The following is an 18,364-nucleotide window of genomic DNA, read 5'->3' as shown; positions in this document are numbered from 1 at the left end:
GGGGTTGCAGAGAAAAAAAATTATGCAGGCAGAGAAATCCAATTGAGTGATTAATCAGCTCTCCATTTTATGGCTTTATTTTTATGTTAACACATTTGCTCTCTGAAAAGTGTCCACAAAGCCAAGTCTCTGATTAACACCTTTGTAGGAATGGTTTTTCACCTATTACTGATTAAAACTTGCTTCATTGGAAAGGCAGCAAGATGCATCCTCATTGCAATATCCACTGAAATAATACAGGTTGATACCAGGAAACATAAACCTCCCTGCATCTTTGCTGCTTTCTCAAGTGGGAATCTGTTTAATGTGAAAACCAGGTGATATCTAATCAGCACACAGGTAAGAAGTTAAGAAAATCTTTCTTTAAGGGTGAAGATGTTTCTCACAAAATCTTTGCCCCAATGCATCATTGAAATTCAAGCTGGAAAGATGATTTTGAAATATCAATTGTACATTTTGCATTGCTCTTCTGGTGACAATGTAGCTTGTTTTTGTCAATTACCATTTCAGTAATAGGGTAAAGAAAATTAAGTGGATTTCTGAAAGAAAACAATGCTGTCAATATACTATTAAAACAAATTAAAATGTTAAAAGTTATTGTACTTTAAGTAAAAATAAAAGAGTCAAAATATCAATCCCAGTTTTGGAAGAATTTAATTAACAAAAAAATAAGTGCACATAGCAGAGGATGGTTTCGATCCATCGACCTCTGGGTTATGGGCCCAGCACGCTTCCGCTGTGCCACTCTGCTGCTCATGTTAGTGTCAGAGATCCTGAAGTACTCACTCATCATGTGAAAGTACCAATGTGTTTCTTCGTTGGTCAATGGAAGAAAAATCTTGCAAAACTCTCCAGATTATTGCCTTTTTAACCTTTTTCTAGGAAACTTTCTAGATGAATGCTTTTTAGCCTTTGTCAGTACATACTTTTGCAAGCTGTCTCTGTGGCGCAATCGGTAAGTGCATTCGGCTGTTAACCTAAAGGTTGGTGGTTCAATCCCACCCAGGGATGTTATTGACCGTGTGATCAAATTTTGGTGATCTTTAAGTAGACAAGTCAAAATTTCAAACCACCTCTTATAGTGTAGGGTACCTGGCCTTCTCTGATGCAATCAGAGTCATATTTGATTAAGTCATTTTATAAAAAACAGGAAGCACAATTTAGCATGGGGTTGCAGAGAAAAAAAATTATGCAGGCAGAGAAATCCAATTGAGTGATTAATCAGCTCTCCATTTTATGGCTTTATTTTTATGCTAACACATTTGCTCTTTGAAAAGTGTCCACAAAGCCAAGTCTCTGATTAACACCTTTGTAGGAATGGTTTTTCACCTATTACTGATTAAAACTTGCTTCATTGGAAAGGCAGCAAGATGCATCCTCATTACAATGTCCACTGAAATAATACAGGTTGACACCAGGAAACATAAACCTCAATGCATCCTTGCTGCTTTCTCAAGTGGGAATCTGTTTAATGTGAAAACCAGGTGATATCTAATCAGCACACAGGTAAGAAGTTAAGAAAATCTTTCTTTAAGGGTGAAGATGTTTCTCACAAAATCGTTGCCCCAATGCATCATTGAAATTCAAGCTGGAAAGATGATTTTGAAATATCAATTGTACATTTTGCATTGCTCTTCTGGTGACAATGTAGCTTGTTTTTGTCAATTACCATTTCAGTAATAGGGTAAAGAAAATTAAGTGGATTTCTGAAAGAAAACAATGCTGTCAATATACTATTAAAACAAATTAAAATGTTAAAAGTTATTGTACTTTAAGTTAAAATAAAAGAGTCAAAATATCAATTCCAGTTTTGGAAGAATTTAATTAACAAAAAAATAAGTGCACATAGCAGAGGATGGTTTCGATCCACCGACCTCTCCGTTATGGGCCCAGCACGCTTCCACTGCACCACTCTGCTGCTCAAGTAAGTGTCAGAGATCCTGAAGTACTCACTCATCATGTGAAAGTACCAATGTGTTTCTTCGTTGGTCAATGGAAGAAAAATCTTGCAAAACTCTCCAGATTATTGCCTTTTTAACCTTTTTCTAGGAAACTTTCTAGATGAATGCTTTTTAGCCTTTGTCAGCACATGCTTTTGCAATCTGTCTCTGTGGCGCAATCGGTTAGCGCATTCAGCTGTTAACCGAAAGGTTGGTGGTTCAATCCCACCCAGGGACGTAATTGACCTTGTGATCAAATTTTGGTGATCTTTAAGTAGACAAGTCAAAATTTCAAACCACCTCTTATAGTGTAGGGTACCTGGCCTTCTCTGATGCAATCATAGTCAGATTTGATTAAGTCATTTTATAAAAAACAGGAAGCACAATTTAGCATGGGGTTGCAGAGAAAAAAAATGATGCAGGCAGAGAAATCCAATTGAGTGATTAATCAGCTCTCCATTTTATGGCTTTATTTTTATGCTAACACATTTGCTCTCTGAAAAGTGTCCACAAAGCCAAGTCTCTGATTAACACCTTTGTAGGAATGGTTTTTCACCTATTACTGATTAAAACTTGCTTCATTGGAAAGGCAGCAAGATGCATCCTCATTACAATGTCCACTGAAATAATACAGGTTGACACCCGGAAACATAAACCTCACTGCATCCTTGCTGCTTTCTCAAGTGGGAATCTGTTTAATGTGAAAACCAGGTGATATCTAATCAGCACACAGGTAAGAAGTTAAGATAATCTTTCTTTAAGGGTGAAGATGTTTCTCACAAAATCGTTGCCCCAATGCATCATTGAAATTCAAGATGGAAAGATGATTTTGAAATATCAATTGTACATTTTGCATTGCTCTTCTGGTGACAATGTAGCTTGTTTTTGTCAATTACCATTTCAGTAATAGGGTAAAGAAAATTAAGTGGATTTCTGAAAGAAAACAATGCTGTCAATATACTATTAAAACAAATTAAAATGTTAAAAGTTATTGTACTTTAAGTAAAAATAAAAGAGTCAAAATATCAATTCCAGTTTTGGAAGAATTTAATTAACAAAAAAAATAAGTGCACATAGCAGAGGATGGTTTCGATCCACCGACCTCTCGGTTATGGGCCCAGCACGCTTCCACTGCGCCACTCTGCTGCTCATGTAAGTGTCAGAGATCCTGAAGTACTCACTCATCATGTGAAAGTACCAATGTGTTTCTTCGTTGGTCAATGGAAGAAAAATCTTGCAAAACTCTCCAGATTATTGCCTTTTTAACCTTTTTCTAGGAAACTTTCTAGATGAATGCTTTTTAGCCTTTGTCAGCACATGCTTTTGCAATCTGTCTCTGTGGCGCAATCGGTTAGCGCATTCGGCTGTTAAGCGAAAGGTTGGTGGTTCAATCCCACCCAGGGACGTAATTGACCTTGTGATCAAATTTTGGTGATCTTTGAGTAGACAAGTCAAAATTTCAAACCACCTCTTATAGTGTAGGGTACCTGGCCTTCTCTGATGCAATCAGAGTCAGATTTGATTAAGTCATTTTATAAAAAACAGGAAGCACAATTTAGCATGGGGTTGCAGAGAAAAAAAATGATGCAGGCAGAGAAATCCAATTGAGTGATTAATCAGCTCTCCATTTTATGGCTTTATTTTTATGCTAACACATTTGCTCTCTGAAAAGTGTCCACAAAGCCAAGTCTCTGATTAACACCTTTGTAGGAATGGTTTTTCACCTATTACTGATTAAAACTTGCTTCATTGGAAAGGCAGCAAGATGCATCCTCATTACAATGTCCACTGAAATAATACAGGTTGACACCAGGAAACATAAACCTCACTGCATCCTTGCTGCTTTCTCAAGTGGGAATCTGTTTAATGTGAAAACCAGGTGATATCTAATCAGCACACAGGTAAGAAGTTAAGATACTCTTTCTTTAAGGGTGAAGATGTTTCTCACAAAATCGTTGCCCCAATGCATCATTGAAATTCAAGATGGAAAGATGATTTTGAAATATCAATTGTACATTTTGCATTGCTCTTCTGGTGACAATGTAGCTTGTTTTTGTCAATTACCATTTCAGTAATAGGGTAAAGAAAATTTAGTGGATTTCTGAAAGAAAACAATGCTGTCAATATACTATTAAAACAAATTAAAATGTTAAAAGTTATTTTACTTTAAGTAAAAATAAAAGAGTCAAAATATCAATTCCAGTTTTGGAAGAATTTAATTAACAAAAAAATAAGTTCACATAGCAGAGGATGGTTTCGATCCACCGACCTCTCGGTTATGGGCCCAGCACGCTTCCACTGCGCCACTCTGCTGCTCATGTAAGTGTCAGAGATCCTGAAGTACTCACTCATCATGTGAAAGTACCAATGTGTTTCTTCGTTGGTCAATGGAAGAAAAATCTTGCAAAACTCTCCAGATTATTGCCTTTTTAACCTTTTTCTAGGAAACTTTCTAGATGAATGCTTTTTAGCCTTTGTCAGCACATGCTTTTGCAATCTGTCTCTGTGGCGCAATCGGTTAGCGCATTCGGCTGTTAAGCGAAAGGTTGGTGGTTCAATCCCACCCAGGGACGTAATTGACCTTGTGATCAAATTTTGGTGATCTTTAAGTAGACAAGTCAAAATTTCAAACCACCTCTTATAGTGTAGGGTACCTGGCTTTCTCTGATGCAATCATAGTCAGATTTGATTAAGTCATTTTATAAAAAACAGGAAGCACAATTTAGCATGGGGTTGCAGAGAAAAAAAATGATGCAGGCAGAGAAATCCAATTGAGTGATTAATCAGCTCTCCATTTTATGGCTTTATTTTTATGCTAACACATTTGCTCTCTGAAAAGTGTCCACAAAGCCAAGTCTCTGATTAACACCTTTGTAGGAATGGTTTTTCACCTATTACTGATTAAAACTTGCTTCATTGGAAAGGCAGCAAGATGCATCCTCATTACAATGTCCACTGAAATAATACAGGTTGACACCAGGAAACATAAACCTCACTGCATCCTTGCTGCTTTCTCAAGTGGGAATCTGTTTAATGTGAAAACCAGGTGATATCTAATCAGCACACAGGTAAGAAGTTAAGATAATCTTTCTTTAAGGGTGAAGATGTTTCTCACAAAATCGTTGCCCCAATGCATCATTGAAATTCAAGATGGAAAGATGATTTTGAAATATCAATTGTACATTTTGCATTGCTCTTCTGGTGACAATGTAGCTTGTTTTTGTCAATTACCATTTCAGTAATAGGGTAAAGAAAATTACGTGGATTTCTGAAAGAAAACAATGCTGTCAATATACTATTAAAACAAATTAAAATGTTAAAAGTTATTGTACTTTAAGTAAAAATAAAAGAGTCAAAATATCAATTCCAGTTTTGGAAGAATTTAATTAACAAAAAAAATAAGTGCACGTAGCAGAGTATGGTTTCGATCCACCGACCTCTCGGTTATGGGCCCAGCACGCTTCCACTGCGCCACTCTGCTGCTCATGTAAGTGTCAGAGATCCTGAAGTACTCACTCATCATGTGAAAGTACCAATGTGTTTCTTCGTTGGTCAATGGAAGAAAAATCTTGCAAAACTCTCCAGATTATTGCCTTTTTAACCTTTTTCTAGGAAACTTTCTAGATGAATGCTTTTTAGCCTTTGTCAGCACAAGCTTTTGCAATCTGTCTCTGTGGCGCAATCGGTTAGCGCATTCGGCTGTTAACCGAAAGGTTGGTGGTTCAATCCCACCCAGGGACGTAATTGACCTTGTGATCAAATTTTGGTGATCTTTAAGTAGACAAGTCAAAATTTCAAACCACCTCTTATAGTGTAGGGTACCTGGCCTTCTCTGATGCAGTCAGATTTGATTAAGTCATTTTATAAAAAACAGGAAGCACAATTTAGCATGGGGTTGCAGAGAAAAAAAATGATGCAGGCAGAGAAATCCAATTGAGTGATTAATCAGCTCTCCATTTTATGGCTTTATTTTTATGCTAACACATTTGCTCTCTGAAAAGTGTCCACAAAGCCAAGTCTCTGATTAACACCTTTGTAGGAAAGGTTTTTCACCTATTACTGATTAAAACTTGCTTCATTGGAAAGGCAGCAAGATGCATCCTCATTACAATGTCCACTGAAATAATACAGGTTGACACCAGGAAACATAAACCTCACTGCATCCTTGCTGCTTTCTCAAGTGGGAATCTGTTTAATGTGAAAACCAGGTGATATCTAATCAGCACACAGGTAAGAAGTTAAGATAATCTTTCTTTAAGGGTGAAGATGTTTCTCACAAAATCGTTGCCCCAATGCATCATTGAAATTCAAGATGGAAAGATGATTTTGAAATATCAATTGTACATTTTGCATTGCTCTTCTGGTGACAATGTAGCTTGTTTTTGTCAATTACCATTTCAGTAATAGGGTAAAGAAAATTAAGTGGATTTCTGAAAGAAAACAATGCTGTCAATATACTATTAAAACAAATTAAAATGTTAAAAGTTATTGTACTTTAAGTAAAAATAAAAGAGTCAAAATATCAATTCCAGTTTTGGAAGAATTTAATTAACAAAAAAATAAGTGCACATAGCAGAGGATGGTTTCGATCCACCGACCTCTCGGTCATGGGCCCAGCACGCTTCCACTGCGCCACTCTGCTGCTCATGTAAGTGTCAGAGATCCTGAAGTACTCACTCATCATGTGAAAGTACCAATGTGTTTCTTCGTTGGTCAATGGAAGAAAAATCTTGCAAAACTCTCCAGATTATTGCCTTTTTAACCTTTTTCTAGGAAACTTTCTAGATGAATGCTTTTTAGCCTTTGTCAGTACATGCTTTTGCAATCTGTCTCTGTGGCGCAATCGGTTAGCGCATTCGGCTTTTAAGCGAAAGGTTGGTGGTTCAATCCCACCCAGGGACGTAATTGACCTTGTGATCAAATTTTGGTGATCTTTAAGTAGACAAGTCAAAATTTCAAACCACCTCTTATAGTGTAGGGTACCTGGCCTTCTCTGATGCAATCAGAGTCAGATTTGATTAAGTCATTTTATAAAAAACAGGAAGCACAATTTAGCATGGGGTTGCAGAGAAAAAAAATGATGCAGGCAGAGAAATCCAATTGAGTGATTAATCAGCTCTCCATTTTATGGCTTTATTTTTATGCTAACACATTTGCTCTCTGAAAAGTGTCCACAAAGCCAAGTCTCTGATTAACACCTTTGTAGGAATGGTTTTTCACCTATTACTGATTAAAACTTGCTTCATTGGAAAGGCAGCAAGATGCATCCTCATTACAATGTCCACTGAAATAATACAGGTTGACACCAGGAAACATAAACCTCACTGCATCCTTGCTGCTTTCTCAAGTGGGAATCTGTTTAATGTGAAAACCAGGTGATATCTAATCAGCACACAGGTAAGAAGTTAAGATACTCTTTCTTTAAGGGTGTAGATGTTTCTCACAAAATCGTTGCCCCAATGCATCATTGAAATTCAAGATGGAAAGATGATTTTGAAATATCAATTGTACATTTTGCATTGCTCTTCTGGTGACAATGTAGCTTGTTTTTGTCAATTACCATTTCTGTAATAGGGTAAAGAAAATTAAGTGGATTTCTGAAAGAAAACAATGCTGTCAATATACTATTAAAACAAATTAAAATGTTAAAAGTTATTGTACTTTAAGTAAAAATAAAAGAGTCAAAATATCAATTCCAGTTTTGGAAGAATTTTATTAACAAAAAAAATAAATGCACATAGCAGAGGATGGTTTCGATCCACCGACCTCTGGGTTATGGGCCCAGCACGCTTCCGCTGCGCCACTCTGCTTCTCATGTAAGTGTCAGAGATCCTGAAGTACTCACTCATCATGTGAAAGTACCAATGTGTTTCTTCGTTGGTCAATGGAAGAAAAATCTTGCAAAACTCTCCAGATTATTGCCTTTGTAACCTTTTTCTAGGAAACTTTCTAGATGAATGCTTTTTAGCCTTTGTCAGCACAAACTTTTGCAAGCTGTCTCTGTGGCGCTATCGGTTAGCGCATTCGGCTGTTAACCGAAAGGTTGGTGGTTCAATCCCACCCAGGGACGTAATTGACCTTGTGATCAAACTTTGGTGATCTTTAAGTAGACTAGTCAAAATTTCAAACCACCTCTTATAGTGTAGGGTTCCTGGCCTTCTCTGATGCAGTCAGATTTGATTAAATCATTTTATAAAAAACAGGAAGCACAATTTAGCATGGGGTTGCAGAGAAAAAAAATTATGCAGGCAGAGAAATCCAATTGAGTGATTAATGAGCTCTCCATTTTATGGCTTTATTTTTATGCTAACACATTTGCTCTCTGAAAAGTGTCCACAAAGCCAAGTCTCTGATTAACACCTTTGTAGGAATGGTTTTTCACCTATTACTGATTAAAACTTGCTTCATTGGAAAGGCAGCAAGATGCATCCTCATTACAATGTCCACTGAAATAATACAGGTTGACACCAGGAAACATAAACCTCACTGCATCCTTGCTGCTTTCTCAAGTGGGAATCTGTTTAATGTGAAAACCAGGTGATATCTAATCAGCACACAGGTAAGAAGTTAAGAAAATCTTTCTTTAAGGGTGAAGATGTTTCTCACAAAATCGTTGCCCCAATGCATCATTGAAATTCAAGCTGGAAAGATGATTTTGAAATATCAATTGTACATTTTGCATTGCTCTTCTGGTGACAATGTAGCTTGTTTTTGTCAATTACCATTTCAGTAATAGGGTAAAGAAAATTAAGTGGATTTCTGAAAGAAAACAATGCGGTCAATATACTATTAAAACAAATTAAAATGTTAAAAGTTATTGTACTTTAAGTAAAAATAAAAGAGTCAAAATATCAATTCCAGTTTTGGAAGAATTTTATTAACAAAAAAAATAAATGCACATAGCAGAGGATGGTTTCGATCCACCGACCTCTGGGTTATGGGCCCAGCACGCTTCCGCTGCGCCACTCTGCTTCTCATGTAAGTGTCAGAGATCCTGAAGTACTCACTCATCATGTGAAAGTACCAATGTGTTTCTTCGTTGGTCAATGGAAGAAAAATCTTGCAAAACTCTCCAGATTATTGCCTTTGTAACCTTTTTCTAGGAAACTTTCTAGATGAATGCTTTTTAGCCTTTGTCAGCACATACTTTTGCAAGCTGTCTCTGTGGCGCTATCGGTTAGCGCATTCGGCTGTTAACCGAAAGGTTGGTGGTTCAATCCCACCCAGGGACGTAATTGACCTTGTGATCAAACTTTGGTGATCTTTAAGTAGACTAGTCAAAATTTCAAACCACCTCTTATAGTGTAGGGTTCCTGGCCTTCTCTGATGCAGTCAGATTTGATTAAGTCATTTTATAAAAAACAGGAAGCACAATTTAGCATGGGGTTGCAGAGAAAAAAAATTATGCAGGCAGAGAAATCCAATTGAGTGATTAATCAGCTCTCCATTTTATGGCTTTATTTTTATGCTAACACATTTGCTCTCTGAAAAGTGTCCACAAAGCCAAGTCTCTGATTAACACCTTTGTAGGAATGGTTTTTCACCTATTACTGATTAAAACTTGCTTCATTGGAAAGGCAGCAAGATGCATCCTCATTACAATGTCCACTGAAATAATACAGGTTGACACCAGGAAACATAAACCTCACTGCATCCTTGCTGCTTTCTCAAGTGGGAATCTGTTTAATGTGAAAACCAGGTGATATCTAATCAGCACACAGGTAAGAAGTTAAGAAAATCTTTCTTTAAGGGTGAAGATGTTTCTCACAAAATCGTTGCCCCAATGCATCATTGAAATTCAAGCTGGAAAGATGATTTTGAAATATCAATTGTACATTTTGCATTGCTCTTCTGGTGACAATGTAGCTTGTTTTTGTCAATTACCATTTCAGTAATAGGGTAAAGAAAATTAAGTGGATTTCTGAAAGAAAACAATGCGGTCAATATACTATTAAAACAAATTAAAATGTTAAAAGTTATTGTACTTTAAGTAAAAATAAAAGAGTCAAAATATCAATTCCAGTTTTGGAAGAATTTTATTAACAAAAAAAATAAATGCACATAGCAGAGGATGGTTTCGATCCACCGACCTCTGGGTTATGGGCCCAGCACGCTTCCGCTGCGCCACTCTGCTTCTCATGTAAGTGTCAGAGATCCTGAAGTACTCACTCATCATGTGAAAGTACCAATGTGTTTCTTCGTTGGTCAATGGAAGAAAAATCTTGCAAAACTCTCCAGATTATTGCCTTTTTAACCTTTTTCTAGGAAACTTTCTAGATGAATGCTTTTTAGCCTTTGTTAGTACATGCTTTTGCAAGTTGTCTCTGTGGTGCAATCGGTTAGCGCATTCGGCTGTTAACCGAAAGGCTGGTGGTTCAATACCACCCAGGGACGTAATTGACCTTGTGATCAAATTTTGCTGATCTTTAAGTAGACAAGTCAAAATTTCAAACCACCTCTTATAGTGTAGGGTACCTGGCCTTCTCTGATGCAATCAGAGTCAGATTTGATTAAGTCATTTTATAAAAAACAGGAAGCACAATTTAGCATGGGGTTGCAGAGAAAAAAAATATGCAGGCAGAGAAATCCAATTGAGTGATTAATCAGCTCTCCATTTTATGGCTTTATTTTTATGCTAACACATTTGCTCTCTGAAAAGTGTCCACAAAGCCAAGTCTCTGATTAACACCTTTGTTGGAATGGTTTTTCACCTATTACTGATTAAAACGTGCTTCATTGGAAAGGCAGCAAGATGCATCCTCATTACAATGTCCACTGAAATAATACAGTTTGACACCAGGAAACATAAACCTCACTGCATCCTTGCTGCTTTCTCAAGTGGGAATCTGTTTAATGTGAAAACCAGGTGATATCTAATCAGCACACAGGTAAGAAGTTAAGAAAATCTTTCTTTAAGGGTGAAGATGTTTCTCACAAAATCGTTGCCCCAATGCATCATTGAAATTCAAGCTGGAAAGATGATTTTGAAATATCAATTGTACATTTTGCATTGCTCTTCTGGTGACAATGTAGCTTGTTTTTGTCAATTACCATTTCAGTAATAGGGTAAAGAAAATTAAGTGGATTTCTGAAAGAAAACAATGCTGTCAATATACTATTAAAACAAATTAAAATGTTAAAAGTTATTGTACTTTAAGTAAAAATAAAAGAGTCAAAATATCAATTCCAGTTTTGGAAGAATTTAATTAACAAAAAAATAAGTGCACGTAGCAGAGGATGGTTTCGATCCACAGACCTCTCGGTTATGGGCCCAGCACGCTTCCACTGCGCCACTCTGCTGCTCATGTAAGTGTCAGAGATCCTGAAGTACTCACTCATCATGTGAAAGTACCAATGTGTTTCTTCGTTGGTCAATGGAAGAAAAATCTTGCAAAACTCTCCAGATTATTGCCTTTTTAACCTTTTTCTAGGAAACTTTCTAGATGAATGCTTTTTAGCCTTTGTCAGCACATGCTTTTGCAATCAGTCTCTGTGGCGCAATCGGTTAGCGCATTCGGCTGTTAACCGAAAGGTTGGTGGTTCAATCCCACCCAGGGACGTAATTGACCTTGTGATCAAATTTTGGTGATCTTTAAGTAGACAAGTCAAAATTTCAAACCACCTCTTATAGTGTAGGGTACCTGGCCTTCTCTGATGCAATCAGAGTCAGATTTGATTAAGTCATTTTATAAAAAACAGGAAGCACAATTTAGCATGGGGTTGCAGAGAAAAAAAATGATGCAGGCAGAGAAATCCAATTGAGTGATTAATCAGCTCTCCATTTTATGGCTTTATTTTTATGCTAACACATTTGCTCTCTGAAAAGTGTCCACAAAGCCAAGTCTCTGATTAACACCTTTGTAGGAATGGTTTTTCACCTATTACTGATTAAAACTTGCTTCATTGGAAAGGCAGCAAGATGCATCCTCATTACAATGTCCACTGAAATAATACAGGTTGACACCAGGAAACATAAACCTCACTGCATCCTTGCTGCTTTCTCAAGTGGGAATCTGTTTAATGTGAAAACCAGGTGATATCTAATCAGCACACAGGTAAGAAGTTAAGATACTCTTTCTTTAAGGGTGAAGATGTTTCTCACAAAATCGTTGCCCCAATGCATCATTGAAATTCAAGATGGAAAGATGATTTTGAAATATCAATTGTACATTTTGCATTGCTCTTCTGGTGACAATGTAGCTTGTTTTTGTCAATTACCATTTCAGTAATAGGGTAAAGAAAATTAAGTGGATTTCTGAAAGAAAACAATGCTGTCAATATACTATTAAAACAAATTAAAATGTTAAAAGTTATTGTACTTTAAGTAAAAATAAAAGAGTCAAAATATCAATTCCAGTTTTGGAAGAATTTAATTAACAAAAAAACAAGTGGACATAGCAGAGGATGGTTTCGATACACCGACCTCTGGGTTATGGGCCCAGCACGCTTCCGCTGCGCCACTCTGCTGCTCATGTAAGTGTCAGAGATCCTGAAGTACTCACTCATCATGTGAAAGTACCAATGTGTTTCTTCGTTGGTCAATGGAAGAAAAATCTTGCAAAACTCTCCAGATTATTGCCTTTTTAACCTTTTTCTAGGAAACTTTCTAGATGAATGCTTTTTAGCCTTTGTCAGCACATGCTTTTGGAATCTGTCTCTGTGGCGCAATCGGTTAGCGCATTCGGCAGTTAACAGAAAGGTTGGTGGTTCAATCCCACCCAGGGACGTAATTGACCTTGTGATCAAATTTTGGTGATCTTTAAGTAGACAAGTCAAAATTTCAACCACCTCTTATAGTGTAGGGTACCTGGCCTTCTCTGATGCAGTCAGATTTGATTAAGTCATTTTATAAAAAACAGGAAGCACAATTTAGCATAGGGTTGCAGAGAAAAAAAAATATGCAGGAAGAGAAATCCAATTGAGTGATTAATCAGCTCTCCATTTTATGGCTTTATTTTTATGCTAACACATTTGCTCTCTGAAAAGTGTCCACAAAGGCAAGTCTCTGATTAACACCTTTGTAGGAATGGTTTTTCACCTATTACTGATTAAAACTTGCTTCATTGGAAAGGCAGCAAGATGCATCCTCATTACAATGTCCACTGAAATAATACAGTTTGACACCAGGAAACATAAACCTCACTGCATTCTTGCTGCTTTCTCAAGTGGGAATCTGTTTAATGTGAAAACCAGGTGATATCTAATCAGCACACAGGTAAGAAGTTAAGAAAATCTTTCTTTAAGGGTGAAGATGTTTCTCACAAAATCGTTGCCCCAATGCATCATTGAAATTCAAGCTGGAAAGATGATTTTGAAATATCAATTGTACATTTTGCATTGCTCTTCTGGTGACAATGTAGCTTGTTTTTGTCAATTACCATTTCAGTAATAGGGTAAAGAAAATTAAGTGGATTTCTGAAAGAAAACAATGCGGTCAATATACTATTAAAACAAATTAAAATGTTAAAAGTTATTGTACTTTAAGTAAAAATAAAAGAGTCAAAATATCAATTCCAGTTTTGGAAGAATTTTATTAACAAAAAAAATAAATGCACATAGCAGAGGATGGTTTCGATCCACCGACCTCTGGGTTATGGGCCCAGCACGCTTCCGCTGCGCCACTCTGCTTCTCATGTAAGTGTCAGAGATCCTGAAGTACTCACTCATCATGTGAAAGTACCAATGTGTTTCTTCGTTGGTCAATGGAAGAAAAATCTTGCAAAACTCTCCAGATTATTGCCTTTGTAACCTTTTTCTAGGAAACTTTCTAGATGAATGCTTTTTAGCCTTTGTCAGCACATACTTTTGCAAGCTGTCTCTGTGGCGCTATCGGTTAGCGCATTCGGCTGTTAACCAAAAGGTTGGTGGTTCAATCCCACCCAGGGACGTAATTGACCTTGTGATCAAACTTTGGTGATCTTTAAGTAGACTAGTCAAAATTTCAAACCACCTCTTATAGTGTAGGGTTCCTGGCCTTCTCTGATGCAGTCAGATTTGATTAAGTCATTTTATAAAAAACAGGAAGCACAATTTAGCATGGGGTTGCAGAGAAAAAAAATTATGCAGGCAGAGAAATCCAATTGAGTGATTAATCAGCTCTCCATTTTATGGCTTTATTTTTATGCTAACACATTTGCTCTCTGAAAAGTGTCCACAAAGCCAAGTCTCTGATTAACACCTTTGTAGGAATGGTTTTTCACCTATTACTGATTAAAACTTGCTTCATTGGAAAGGCAGCAAGATGCATCCTCATTACAATGTCCACTGAAATAATACAGGTTGACACCAGGAAACATAAACCTCACTGCATCCTTGCTGCTTTCTCAAGTGGGAATCTGTTTAATGTGAAAACCAGGTGATATCTAATCAGCACACAGGTAAGAAGTTAAGAAAATCTTTCTTTAAGGGTGAAGATGTTTCTCACAAAATTGTTGCCCCAATGCATCATTGAAATTCAAGATGGAAAGATGATTTTGAAATATCAATTGTACATTTTGCATTGCTCTTCTGGTGACAATGTAGCTTGTTTTTGTCAATTACCATTTCAGTAATAGGGTAAAGAAAATTAAGTGGATTTCTGAAAGAAAACAATGCTGTCAATATACTATTAAAACAAATTAAAATGTTAAAAGTTATTGTACTTTAAGTAAAAATAAAAGAGTCAAAATATCAATTCCAGTTTTGGAAGAATTTAATAAAAAAAAAAATAATAAGTGCACATAGTAGAGGATGGTTTCGATCCACCGACCTCTGGGTTATGGGCCCAGCACGCTTCCGCTGCGCCACTCTGCTGCTCACATAAGTGTCAGAGATCCTGAAGTACTCACTCATCATGTGAAAGTACCAATGTGTTTCTTCGTTGGTCAATGGAAGAAAAATCTTGCAAAACTCTCCAGATTATTGCCCTTTTAACCTTTTTCTAGGAAACTTTCTAGATGAATGCTTTTTAGCCTTTGTCAGCACATGCTTTTGCAAGCTGTCTCTGTGGTGCAATCGGTTAGCGCATTCGGCTGTTAACCGAAAGGTTGCTGGTTCAATCCCACCCAGGGACGTAATTGACCTTGTGATCAAATTTTGGTGATCTTTAAGTAGACAAGTCAAAATTTCAAACCACCTGTTATAGTGTAGGGTACCTGGCCTTCTCTGATGCAATCAGAGTCAGATTTGATTAAGTCATTTTATAAAAAACAGGAAGCACAATTTAGCATGGGGTTGCAGAGAAAAAAATTATGCAGGCAGAGAAATCCAATTGAGTGATTAATCAGCTCTCCATTTTATGGCTTTATTTTTATGCTAACACATTTGCTCTATGAAAAGTGTCCACAAAGCCAAGTCTCTGATTAACACCTTTGTAGGAATGGTTTTTCACCTATTACTGATTAAAACTTGCTTCATTGGAAAGGCAGCAAGATGCATCCTCATTACAATGTCCACTGAAATAATACAGGTTGACACCAGGAAACATAAACCTCACTGCATCCTTGCTGCTTTCTCAAGTGGGAATCTGTTTAATGTGAAAACCAGGTGATATCTAATCAGCACACAGGTAAGAAGTTAAGAAAATCTTTCTTTAAGGGTGAAGATGTTTCTCACAAAATCGTTGCCCCAATGCATCATTGAAATTCAAGATGGAAAGATGATTTTGAAATATCAATTGTACATTTTGCATTGCTCTTCTGGTGACAATGTAGCTTGTTTTTGTCAATTACCATTTCAGTAATAGGGTAAAGAAAATTAAGTGGATTTCTGAAAGAAAACAATGCTGTCAATATACTATTAAAACAAATTAAAATGTTAAAAGTTATTGTACTTTAAGTAAAAATAAAAGAGTCAAAATATCAATTCCAGTTTTGGAAGAATTTAATTAACAAAAAAATAAGTGCACATAGCAGAGGATGGTTTCGATCCACCGACCTCTGGCTTATGGGCCCAGCACGCTTCCGCTGCGCCACTCTGCTGCTCACGTAAGTGTCAGAGATCCTGAAGTACTCACTCATCATGTGAAAGTACCAATGTGTTTCTTCGTTGGTCAATGGAAGAAAAATCTTGCAAAACTCTCCAGATTATTGCCTTTTTAACCTTTTTCTAGGAAACTTTCTAGATGAATGCTTTTTAGCCTTTGTCAGCACATGCTTTTGCAAGCTGTCTCTGTGGTGCAATCGGTTCGCGCATTCGGCTGTTAACCGAAAGGTTGGTGATTCAATCCCACCCAGGGACGTAATTGACCTTGTGATCAAATTTTGCTGATCTTTAAGTAGACAAGTCAAAATTTCAAACCACCTCTTATAGTGTAGGGTACCTGGCCTTCTCTGATGCAATCAGAGTCAGATTTGATTAAGTCATTTTATAAAAAACAGGAAGCACAATTTAGCATGGGGTTGCAGAGAAAAAAAATATGCAGGCAGAGAAATCCAATTGAGTGATTAATCAGCTCTCCATTTTATGGCTTTATTTTTATGCTAACACATTTGCTCTCTGAAAAGTGTCCACAAAGCCAAGTCTCTGATTAACACCTTTGTTGGAATGGTTTTTCACCTATTACTGATTAAAACTTGCTTCATTGGAAAGGCAGCAAGATGCATCCTCATTACAATGTCCACTGAAATAATACAGGTTGACACCAGGAAACATAAACCTCACTGCATCCTTGCTGCTTTCTCAAGTGGGAATCTGTTTAATGTGAAAACCAGGTGATATCTAATCAGCACACAGGTAAGAAGTTAAGAAAATCTTTCTTTAAGGGTGAAGATGTTTCTCACAAAATCGTTGCCCCAATGCATCATTGAAATTCAAGCTGGAAAGATGATTTTGAAATATCAATTGTACATTTTGCATTGCTCTTCTGGTGACAATGTAGCTTGTTTTTGTCAATTACCATTTCAGTAATAGGGTAAAGAAAATTAAGTGGATTTCTGAAAGAAAACAATGCTGTCAATATACTATTAAAACAAATTAAAATGTTAAAAGTTATTGTACTTTAAGTAAAAATAAAAGAGTCAAAATATCAATCCCAGTTTTGGAAGAATTTAATTAACAAAAAAATAAGTGCACATAGCAGAGGATGGTTTCGATCCATCGACCTCTGGGTTATGGGCCCAGCACGCTTCCGCTGTGCCACTCTGCTGCTCATGTTAGTGTCAGAGATCCTGAAGTACTCACTCATCATGTGAAAGTACCAATGTGTTTCTTCGTTGGTCAATGGAAGAAAAATCTTGCAAAACTCTCCAGATTATTGCCTTTTTAACCTTTTTCTAGGAAACTTTCTAGATGAATGCTTTTTAGCCTTTGTCAGTACATACTTTTGCAAGCTGTCTCTGTGGCGCAATCGGTAAGTGCATTCAGCTGTTAACCTAAAGGTTGGTGGTTCAATCCCACCCAGGGATGTTATTGACCGTGTGATCAAATTTTGGTGATCTTTAAGTAGACAAGTCAAAATTTCAAACCACCTCTTATAGTGTAGGGTACCTGGCCTTCTCTGATGCAATCAGAGTCATATTTGATTAAGTCATTTTATAAAAAACAGGAAGCACAATTTAGCATGGGGTTGCAGAGAAAAAAAATTATGCAGGCAGAGAAATCCAATTGAGTGATTAATCAGCTCTCCATTTTATGGCTTTATTTTTATGCTAACACATTTGCTCTTTGAAAAGTGTCCACAAAGCCAAGTCTCTGATTAACACCTTTGTAGGAATGGTTTTTCACCTATTACTGATTAAAACTTGCTTCATTGGAAAGGCAGCAAGATGCATCCTCATTACAATGTCCACTGAAATAATACAGGTTGACACCAGGAAACATAAACCTCAATGCATCCTTGCTGCTTTCTCAAGTGGGAATCTGTTTAATGTGAAAACCAGGTGATATCTAATCAGCACACAGGTAAGAAGTTAAGAAAATCTTTCTTTAAGGGTGAAGATGTTTCTCACAAAATCGTTGCCCCAATGCATCATTGAAATTCAAGCTGGAAAGATGATTTTGAAATATCAATTGTACATTTTGCATTGCTCTTCTGGTGACAATGTAGCTTGTTTTTGTCAATTACCATTTCAGTAATAGGGTAAAGAAAATTAAGTGGATTTCTGAAAGAAAACAATGCTGTCAATATACTATTAAAACAAATTAAAATGTTAAAAGTTATTGTACTTTAAGTTAAAATAAAAGAGTCAAAATATCAATTCCAGTTTTGGAAGAATTTAATTAACAAAAAAATAAGTGCACATAGCAGAGGATGGTTTCGATCCACCGACCTCTCGGTTATGGGCCCAGCACGCTTCCACTGCACCACTCTGCTGCTCAAGTAAGTGTCAGAGATCCTGAAGTACTCACTCATCATGTGAAAGTACCAATGTGTTTCTTCGTTGGTCAATGGAAGAAAAATCTTGCAAAACTCTCCAGATTATTGCCTTTTTAACCTTTTTCTAGGA

The 18,364-nt window shown here is 36.7% G+C and overlaps 8 non-coding genes across 8 annotated transcripts; 4 read left to right on the top strand and 4 right to left on the bottom strand.

The window, feature by feature from the left end:
• Window positions 1–2,104: 2,104 nt before the first annotated feature.
• TRNAN-GUU (transfer RNA asparagine (anticodon GUU)) lies at window positions 2,105–2,178 on the top strand. Its single transcript has one exon. It is a non-coding gene; the product is annotated as a tRNA-Asn (tRNA).
• A 3,429-nt stretch (window positions 2,179–5,607) lies between these two features.
• TRNAN-GUU (transfer RNA asparagine (anticodon GUU)) lies at window positions 5,608–5,681 on the top strand. Its single transcript has one exon. It is a non-coding gene; the product is annotated as a tRNA-Asn (tRNA).
• Window positions 5,682–7,678: 1,997 nt separating this feature from the next.
• TRNAM-CAU (transfer RNA methionine (anticodon CAU)) lies at window positions 7,679–7,750 on the bottom strand. The gene has a single exon. It is a non-coding gene; the product is annotated as a tRNA-Met (tRNA).
• A 1,090-nt stretch (window positions 7,751–8,840) lies between these two features.
• On the bottom strand, window positions 8,841–8,912 carry TRNAM-CAU (transfer RNA methionine (anticodon CAU)). Its single transcript has one exon. It is a non-coding gene; the product is annotated as a tRNA-Met (tRNA).
• A 1,090-nt stretch (window positions 8,913–10,002) lies between these two features.
• Window positions 10,003–10,074, bottom strand: TRNAM-CAU (transfer RNA methionine (anticodon CAU)). Its single transcript has one exon. It is a non-coding gene; the product is annotated as a tRNA-Met (tRNA).
• Window positions 10,075–10,260: 186 nt separating this feature from the next.
• Window positions 10,261–10,334, top strand: TRNAN-GUU (transfer RNA asparagine (anticodon GUU)). Its single transcript has one exon. It is a non-coding gene; the product is annotated as a tRNA-Asn (tRNA).
• A 1,092-nt stretch (window positions 10,335–11,426) lies between these two features.
• TRNAN-GUU (transfer RNA asparagine (anticodon GUU)) lies at window positions 11,427–11,500 on the top strand. Its single transcript has one exon. It is a non-coding gene; the product is annotated as a tRNA-Asn (tRNA).
• A 1,996-nt stretch (window positions 11,501–13,496) lies between these two features.
• TRNAM-CAU (transfer RNA methionine (anticodon CAU)) lies at window positions 13,497–13,568 on the bottom strand. The gene has a single exon. It is a non-coding gene; the product is annotated as a tRNA-Met (tRNA).
• Between the last annotated feature and the right edge of the window lie 4,796 nt (window positions 13,569–18,364).

The sequence above is a fragment of the Pseudophryne corroboree genome, chromosome 4 (assembly GCF_028390025.1).
Source record: "Pseudophryne corroboree isolate aPseCor3 chromosome 4, aPseCor3.hap2, whole genome shotgun sequence".
In the NCBI taxonomy this organism is placed as follows: Eukaryota; Metazoa; Chordata; class Amphibia; order Anura; family Myobatrachidae; genus Pseudophryne; species Pseudophryne corroboree.
The sequence above is the reverse complement of the archived record's forward strand: the minus strand, read 5'-3'. Positions and strand labels throughout refer to the sequence as shown.